The sequence below is a fragment of the Cyprinus carpio genome, chromosome B13 (genome assembly GCF_018340385.1).
Source record: "Cyprinus carpio isolate SPL01 chromosome B13, ASM1834038v1, whole genome shotgun sequence".
Taxonomy (NCBI): domain Eukaryota; kingdom Metazoa; phylum Chordata; class Actinopteri; order Cypriniformes; family Cyprinidae; genus Cyprinus; species Cyprinus carpio.
The window spans coordinates 10504730-10514372 of record NC_056609.1 but is presented as its reverse complement, the minus strand read 5'-3'; positions in this window follow the sequence as shown (position 1 = coordinate 10514372).

Genomic DNA, 9643 nt, shown 5'->3' with positions numbered 1-9643 from the left:
CATATGTGGGTATAAAATCAGATAAAGCGAGTCCCCATGTGACTTTAGTGTGAATTTAGAGGGTTTTCATCATATTTGCACGTTGGAGTTACCCTTGGTTTGACTCAAAAAGATAATCATGTTCAACAGCTAATGAAAACTACATTACCCATGATTCTGCAAAGAAATCTCCACCAGCTAGAGAACTGCTCCCATGAAGCACAGCAAATGAGGCAGGGTCAGTTGTTTCCCTATGCTATCAAATGACTTAAACATTTGTATGCATATTTAAATGAATCATTGTATATTTTTTTAGTCAGTTGTGATTCGATCCTGTAATTCACATTGCTGCATGGGACTCTAGTTATTTCCACTCATTAAAACTGATGAAGACTTTATAAAAACAATCTCATAGGAAATATGAATGGAAAAATACTACTAGAACCAAGGCTGTTGTAAAATTGTTTAATTTTGTTAAGATGGATGTTGTATACCGTTCACATTTATTTACACACTATATATATATATATATATATATATATATATATATATATATATATATATATATATATGCATTTATTTAATTTTTTTTTTTTTTTTTTTTTTTTTTTGTTGTTTGTTTTTTTTTTTTTGTTTCACTAAAATATTTTCAAAAAAAGATAGTATGCATTATCCTTTGACAAAGTTGTTTGTTGATTTGTGGAAGCAACATAAGGAATGCCAAAGAGGCATATGCAGTATAGTGAAATAATAAAAACCTCACAATATAAGTTAAATGTTCTAATTAAATAAAATGTAACATTTTATGATATAGGTTGTTAATATGTCAGGGTCGGCATGCATAACACAGCAGTGGTGTTTCGGAACAAATCGCTTGAGTGAATAGTTCAATGACTCACTCCTGAAGATAGTGACTTTGCTATTCTTGAATGAATGTGTTTTTTAATTTATCATTTGAGCATTGCCTGTTTATAGGCGTGTTTGATATTGGCCACATTTAAAAGGTCATGTTAACAACTTTTCGGGAAAAAAAAAACATACTGCATTTGAAAAATTAATTGGGCACTTTGGCTTGCAGTGTGAAATGGTCTGTTAAAACCCCTCAGTGCCTGTTGTAGACTAATGTAGGAGTAACTTGTCTGTGGTTAAAACCGCAGGAGTATCCAGTTCCACTGTTTAAAAATGAATCACAGAGGCCAGGTTATCTCCATACACCTTTGCCAGCACTAATGATGAGTCGAGTTTTGGGAAGTAATATATTGTGTCATCTGCATCATGCTGTGCTGTTGAGTCTCTCACTGTTCATTTGAGCTATCAGTAGGTCACAATGGCTTCTTTTGAATTAGAACAGTAACAGTCCTCCATTAGCTGTTTATTTCGGTCGTGTCCCACTTGCTGTGTGGTCACTACCCTCTGTCCTGCTCCAGATAAACTGACCGTCAGTAGTCATGAAGCAACACCACAGTTATCAAAGATATCAGGCTGTGCTTGGATTAACAAAGGGAATTTTTGTTGAAAAATGACAATAACAACACAGGGCCTAGAAGTTATAAGTCGTTCTGGGAAAGAAAGGAGCTGCAGAAAAAAGGAAAAGCAGTAGGTTGTGGTCAGAAAAGATTAATCCAGACTCTTGTCATGAGACGTCCATTGTCTGGAAAAGTCCCTGCGGTGGGCAGAGCCGGCAGTTCAGCTGAGGAGGATCCCACATCAGTCAAGGTGTTGTTTTGTACACCTCTAATCCCACATACAGATGGCAAAGATGTGAGCTTATATTAGCAATGTCAGTTCTGCACAACCAGACTTCTACTGTTTTTCTTTTTTCAAGCACAACACTGCAGGTAGATATGGTTGACGCTCCTCATTAGATCCATGTGATGTAATTATTTGTTAATGCAGTGGAACTGCTATTTATACATAGACTGTGCTAGAAAATAACAGGAATGTATCTCATTTGCAAATGTTGATACCTATCTCTCCACTGCAGTTTTGTGCCTTGAGGTCACCAGAGATTTTGAGCAGTGTGTGGTTGTTAATAAAAGGTGTTTATTTTTTTTGGTAGTGGCTAGATGGAAAACAAAATGGGGCAAAATGCAGGGGGATTCAAACCTGAACTATGAAAAAAAATAGTAAAATGTTTTTTTTTTCCTTTTTTTTTTTTCTTTTTTAGAAAATCACCAGTACCTTCTCAGTTTTTTTCTACTCCTGCACATTGTGGCCACATCTTGAGCTTTCGATCAGTTCATAAAGTTTGATATGGGTATCCAATACTATCTCATGACCAATTCTTACATATTTTACAAGATAGCTAATTCGTACAACCTCATTCATTTGTTTGATTTGTCTTGACCCCATCGATGGGTAAAGTTTAGGAACAAGATTAGGGGAAGGTCATTCATATGAATTAATATGTTTGTATGAAAATATGTACAATTTAGCAGAAAACATACAAATGAGATCATACGAATTTGGAAAATGTGTACAAATTGCATGAAATCGGTTTGGGGTATTGGCACAGACATGGCACAGTCCAAGTTCTCTTTCTTAAAATAGTTTACATTTGCATGCAGTGTAAATTAGCTTTCCACAGATCTCCATAATCTATCAGACGATTGGTCTGTCAGATCTGAGTCACACTGATATCTGCAAAACTATCTCCTTGGCTACGATCACAAATCAAATCCATTCTGATTGTTGAATGACATTCAAAAGCAGATTATGGCACTTTATAGGTCAACAAGTCCTCTAGGAATATTACAGATTGTTTTGTATGTGGTGAATTAATATTACCTTGATTGTATTACAGGATGAGCTTTCAAAATAGATATTTGACACTGAGACCAAGTTCAGGCTCTATTCCTGCTTTAATGTAATGAGCAAGCATTGCACCTGTCTTTTTATACTTTGTTTATGGCAATTAGTCTTTATTTGTAGCGAAATGACTGATGTGAGATGAGAGGCGGCAGAATTGATGTATGGAGTAAAAACCATGCAGTGTGATGTATTAGAGGACTTCTCATTTTATGGATGCCACCATACTAAAGTTCATTACACAAGCTGGAAACAACATAAAACCCATTACTCTGCTTGCAAAATTGAGAATGTAGTGAAGAATGTCCATCTTTTTTTATACCAAAGTTGTGTTTAACTTCCATTATCTTTTTAATCCCTGAAATTCAGTAACTGGAAAAGCGAAAACCTCCCATTCTTGCTTTTGGTTTTTCTTATCTGATCTGTCTGGAAGAATGTGTTTATGTGGTGATCTGTGAGATTGTCTAAATGTGTCGTGCTATTAATGATGATGTTCAACGCATTGTGTATATTGTCTGGTTTATGCTAGTTAAAAAAAAAAAAGCACATTAAGTTCAAACTGCTGTGTGAATGCTTTGGTCAGCGGGGTTCTTTGATTTTTACATGTCTAGATTGCTAAATAAAAGATGGTGATCTGAAAATAACTTATGTTTGTGGCAAGGTATTAATTGTGGCCTGGGATCTTTCAACTTGTTTCCATTGAAACCCCTTGCTGTGTTCACAAAATAGGTGTTAAAAAAAAGAATTAGGTTTGCATGAAATGCAGAGTGTAGAAAATCCCCCGGCACACATTGTTTGCTAAGTTATGATTCAACAATAGCATATCTGCAAACAGATTTCAGCATCACAAGCCTGTAAATCTGTGCCTAGATATATTGAGCTTTATAATGGGCTTATTTTAAAATGTACAACTGCACAAATTAATATTCATTTTCTAATAAATGCAATTGGTAACCTGATACAAATCAAAACTTGATGTTAATGCAGTAGCAAGACATCCTCTAATGCAAATTCTTAAATACACTGAACAAAATTATAAACGCAACACTTTTGTTTTTGCCCCCATTTTTCTTGAGCTGAACTCAAAGATAGAAGACTTTTTCTATGTACACAAAAGGCCTATTTCTCTCAAATATTGTTCACAAATCTTTCTAAATCTGTTAGTGAGCACTTCTCCTTTGCTGAGATAATCCATCCACCTCACAGGTGTGGCATATCAAGATGCTGATTAGACAGCATGATTATTGCACAGGTGGAAAAAAAGGCCACTCTAAAATGTGCAGTTTTATCACATAGCACAATGCCACAGATGTAGCAAGTTTTGAGGGAGCATGTAATTGGCATGCTGACTGCAGGAATGTCCACCAGAGCTGTTGCCCGTGAATTGAATGTTCATTTCTCTACCATAAGCCGTCTCCAAAGGTGTTTCAGAGAATTTGGCAGTACATCCAACCGGCCTCACAACCGCAGATCACGTGTAACCACACCAGCCCAGGACCTCCATATCCAGCATCTTCACCTCCAAGATCGTCTGAGACCAGCCACCCGGACAGCTGCTGCAGCAATCGGTTTGGATAACCAAAGGATTTCTGCACAAACTGTCAGAAAGCGTCTCAGGGAAGCTCATCTGCATACTCGTCATCCTCATCGGGGTCTCGACCTGACTGCAGTTCGTCGTTGTAACCGACTTGAGTGGGCAATTGCTCACATTCGATGGCGTCTGGCACTTTGGAGAGGTGTTCTCTTCACGGATGAATCCCGGTTTTCACTGTACAGGGCAGATGGCAGACAGTGTGTATGGCATCGCGTGGGTGAGTGGCTTGCTGATGGCAACGTTGTGGATCGAGCACGGCCGTGTGGGGAATGCACATTTTTTTTGGGGGTGGGTGGAACAAAAAAAGGGAAAAAAGTGTGGTGGGTTCTTGTTAATACGAATTATCCAGTTGTTACAAATATACGGTTAAAAGAGAAGACCACACTCTGTTATAATTATATAATATTATCAGTTATTTTTTTTATTATTCAGCAATACATATAGGCCTATTACTGTTATAGTTGTCACTAATAAACTGTATATATAACCTATAGATGATAACTTTGTCTAGTGCCCTTGTGAATGTTGTTGACTTTGTGAAAATTGAATATGAAATAGCATAGACGTAACATACTTGTTCTAAAGATCAAGGTAAAGGTTTTAATAGCTTTGATAACGTTTCTGACAGATAATATATTTTTTTTTTTTTTTTTGTTTGCCTTACTGTATTTGGTCTCCTGTCAGCAATATCATGTTTGTGGGCTCTTTTGATTACTATCAGTTTAAGTTCTGGCAGTGTTGCCAGATATTGGTAAAATACAAATAAAAATCTTTCCACCTGTAGTCACTAATGGCTAACAAACGGTTTAGTCTGTTTTTAGGAAGACTACAACTTTGGTGTTCAACATATTGTTTCAGAGATGCAAACAATTAAATATTGAAATTTAAACTTCATTTAGTTGGTTTTATGTTGTTAACGTTTTCTTTAAGAAAATAAAATATGACTGTCTGTAAAAGGTAATTATTAAATTATTTTTCAAATTATTATTTATTTCACATGGGTTTGAATCAGATTCAGTCAGATGGTCATTTTACACCCAGATGGTGCATCTTACCCACTGACTCGGCTCTGGTCAACTTACCTCTAACCCGGGGCAAACTGAGCCATGGGAACACTTTTTTTTATAAGAAGCCATATTTTCAGAACCCTTTGTCATAGATACATTTAAAATGATAAGAATACTTTCATTTGGATACGATAGAAACTTTTATTGTACTTCTGCGTCATGTTCCCTCATCTTGAGGACCACATAAGTAAAAAGTGGCTAATCTTACCCCACTCTCCCTATAAGTATTTACATTTAATTTAATATTTTACAGCATAAATCTATATTATATACTAATACATAAACTAATTTAGAACATTTATACTATCTTTTTTTTTGATATAATTTATAGGCCTGCTATTAATTTGGTTTTAATAAAATATGACGTGTTATGGATTACTAGTATCAAGACAAGTAATTATAATGGGAAATATACTTAATTACAAGAATTAAAGTGTGACAAACTGCTAAATATTCTATGATTTACCTGCTGGCTTGCTGGAGCTTTGTATTCATGTTTGCAATGTTGAAATGGCTTTAGCAGCCTCCCTTCGCTCTCTCTTTCTCCGTCTTCTTTTTTGTGAAGGTTTTTTTTTTATTTAGTTTTTTCTACAAAGTGTGGCAACAACTTTTGCACAAGTTGTTAGCACTTTTAGAAAGCCAAAACATTACCAAGAAAAACAAATAAACTACCAACTAATTACTAATTCAGCAGAACAACCACTGACTAATGTGGATCGTAATGCACCTGGTAATGCAATGACCTTCAGGAACTGTGGTCTCCACTCTCCAGAGAGCGGCACACAGATTGTGAGTGATGCTGTGGAGCTGGCGGGAAACATGGAGTGGATTATCGGAATCAGCGGATCTTTAGTGGAGCTGTAACAGACAGCACTGAGCTGGGGTGATGAGGGGACTGGTGAGAGGGACACCTCAGGCGATGAGGGCAAAGGGGCAGTGGCTCTAGCCACCGGGCCACCCCCCTGTGCACCGGACATGTTTGTGTACACAGAAAAAGTCTTAGATCTTTGAGTTCAGCTCATGAAAAATGGGGGCAAATACAAAAGTCATGCGTTTATAATTTTGTTCAGTATATATATAATAAATATTAAATATGTATATAAAGTCAGTTTTGGTTCAGTTAAACCATACTTCTTGAAAAAAATATTAATTTCTTATAACTGTACTAACCCTAAACATGTTAAACGTTTTTGGTAGTGTATAAATATGTGTGTGTGTGTGTGCATATATATATATATATATATATATATATATATATGTTTATATTTACAGTACAGGTCAGAAGTTTGGAAACATTACTATTTTTAATGTTTTTAAAGAAGTCTCTTCTGCTCATCAAGCCTGCATTTATTTGATCAAAAATACAGAAAAAAACAGTAATATTGTGAAATATTATTACAACTTAAAATAATAGTTTTCTATTTGAATATACTTTAAAAAATAATTTATTCCTGAGATGCAAAGCTGAATTTTCAGCATCATTACTCCAGCCTTCAGTGTCACATGTAACATCCAGTCTATCACATGATCATTTAGAAATCATTCTGATATTCTGATTTATTATGAGTGTTGGAAACAGTTCTGCTGTCTAATATATTTGATGAATAAAAGGTTAAAAAGAACTGCATTTATTCAAAATAAAAAAAAAATTCTAATAATATATGTTCTAATAATATATTTTCTTTACTATCACTTTTTATCAATTTAACACATCCTTGTTGAATAAAAGTATTGATTTTATTTAAAAAAAAGAGAGAAAAAATATTTTCTTTACTCAAATTACTGACCAGTTATGTATATTGTTATTACAAAATATTTATATTTTAAAAACATAGCTTCTTTTTTATTTATTTTTTTATTTTTATTCATCAAAGTATCCTAAAAAAGTATCACATGTTCTGAAAAAATATTAAGCAGCAGAACTGTTTCCAACTTTGATAATGAATCATCATATTAGAATGATTTCTAAAGGATCATGTGATAATGATCCTAAAAATTCAGCTTTGCATCAAAGAAATAAATGATAATTTAAAGTATAATAAATGTAAAAACAATTATTTTAAATTGTAATAATATATATATATATATATATATATATATATACAGTGCCTTGTGAAAGTATTTTTTCACATTTTGTTATGAAGCAGCCTTATGTAACTGCTTTAAATAACTTTTTTTTCCACATTAATCTACACTCTACTCACCGTAATGACGAATCAAAAACAGAATTGTCACAACTTTTTATAAAAAATTTATTAAAAATAAAAAACTGAAAGCATTCATACCCTTACTACATATTTAGCTGAAGCACCTTAACAGCCTCAAGTCTTTTTGGGGTTGATGCAACAAGCTTTGCTCCTCAGCATTTGGCAATTGTCTGCCATCCTTCTCCTCACCTCCTCAGCTCTCTAGCTCTGTCAGGCTAGATGGGGGCGGGCAGATGCAAATTTTCAGGTATCTCCAGAAATATTTGACTGGGTTCAATCACAGACTCTGGCTGGGCCACTCAAGGACATTCACAGAGTTGTCTATAAGCCACTCTTGCTGTGTGCTTAGGGTCATTGTCCTGCTGGAAGGTGAACCTTCTGCCCAGTCTGAGGTTCTGAATGCTCTGGGCTGGGTTTACATCAAGGCTATCTCTATATTTTACTGCATTGAGCATTTCTTCTACTCTTTTGTAAATTCAAGTGTGTTTTCATGTGTCTTCACTGAAGAGAGGATTAAGTCTTGCCACAACACCATAAAGCCCAGATCGGTGGAGTGTTGCATTGATGTTTGTCCTTCTGTAGATTTCTTCTATCTCCACATATGCTCATGGAGCTCAACTAGAGTGACCATCAGGTTCTTGGTCACCACTCTAACTAAAGCCCTTCTCCAGCAATTGCTCAGTTTGGCCAGAAGGCCAGCTCTATGAAGAGTCCTGGTTGTTTCAAACTTGTTCCATTAAGGGTAACGAGACTACATGCTTCTGTGAACCTTCAATGAAGCAGAACGCTTTTCTGAACTCTTCTCCAGATGTGTGGCTTGACACAAATCTGTTTCTGAGCTCTGCAGGCAGTTATTTTGACCTCAGTGCTTGATTTTTCTCTGATATGCATTATCAGCTGTTAGACCTTTTATTAAGACGTGTGCCTTTCCAAATCATGCCCATTCAATTGAATTTCCCACAGGTTAACTTCACTTGAAGTGTAGTAACATCTATAAGCAATATGAATGCTCTTGAGTTAAATTTCAACTGTCCCAGATAAGGGTATAAATAATAACGCAATGTTTTTAGTTTTAATAAATTTGCGAAGATGTTAAAAACCTTTTTTTTTGCTTTACCATTATGGTGTATGGAGTGTAGATTGATGTGGAGAAAAAGTAATTTAAAGCAGTTTAACATAGGGCAGCAACATAACAAACTGTGAAAAAATTAAGGGGTATGAATACTTTCACAAGGCACTGTGTGTGCCCAAAAATATATATATGATGTATGCAGTCATGTAAAAAAAGTTAGGACACTTTTTTGAATGCCATGGTTTTCTGTGTCAGGACATAAAAAAATATCTGGTCCTTGGGAGGTCTTAAAATTTGGAAAATAAAACCTCAGATGAACAGCAACACATGACATATCACACCTTGTCGTCAATTATTTAACAAAAATAAAGCCAAAGTGGAACGCCATGTGTGACAAAGTTAGGACACCCTTACTGTTAACATATGAATTAAGAGTGCAAGTAGCAGTCAGGCACTGCTAATCAAATTCCTTTGATTAACTGATCATCAGCAAGTGCGCGCACCTCCATAAAAGCAGAAGTTTTGGCAGTTTGTTGGTCTGGAGCCTTCAGGTGTGTGTTAACACAATATCAATGAGGTAAGACATCAGCAATGATCTTAGAGAAGCAATTGTTGCTGCCATCAGTCTGGGAAGAGTAATACGGCCACAGTAGTTCATCGTTCTACAGTGAGGAAGATTATTCACAAGTGGAAGACATTCAAAACAGACACCAATCCTCCAGGAGTGGACATCCCAGCAAACTCACCCCAAGATCAGAAGAACGCAGACAACCCAAGAACTTCATCTTCACTCTTCAGGCCTCAGTTAACAAGTTAAATGATAAAGTTTATGACAGTACACTTAGAAAAATATGGGACAAGTATGGCATGTTTGGAAGGCTTGCCTCATCTATCTGAAAGAAACCATAAACAGATG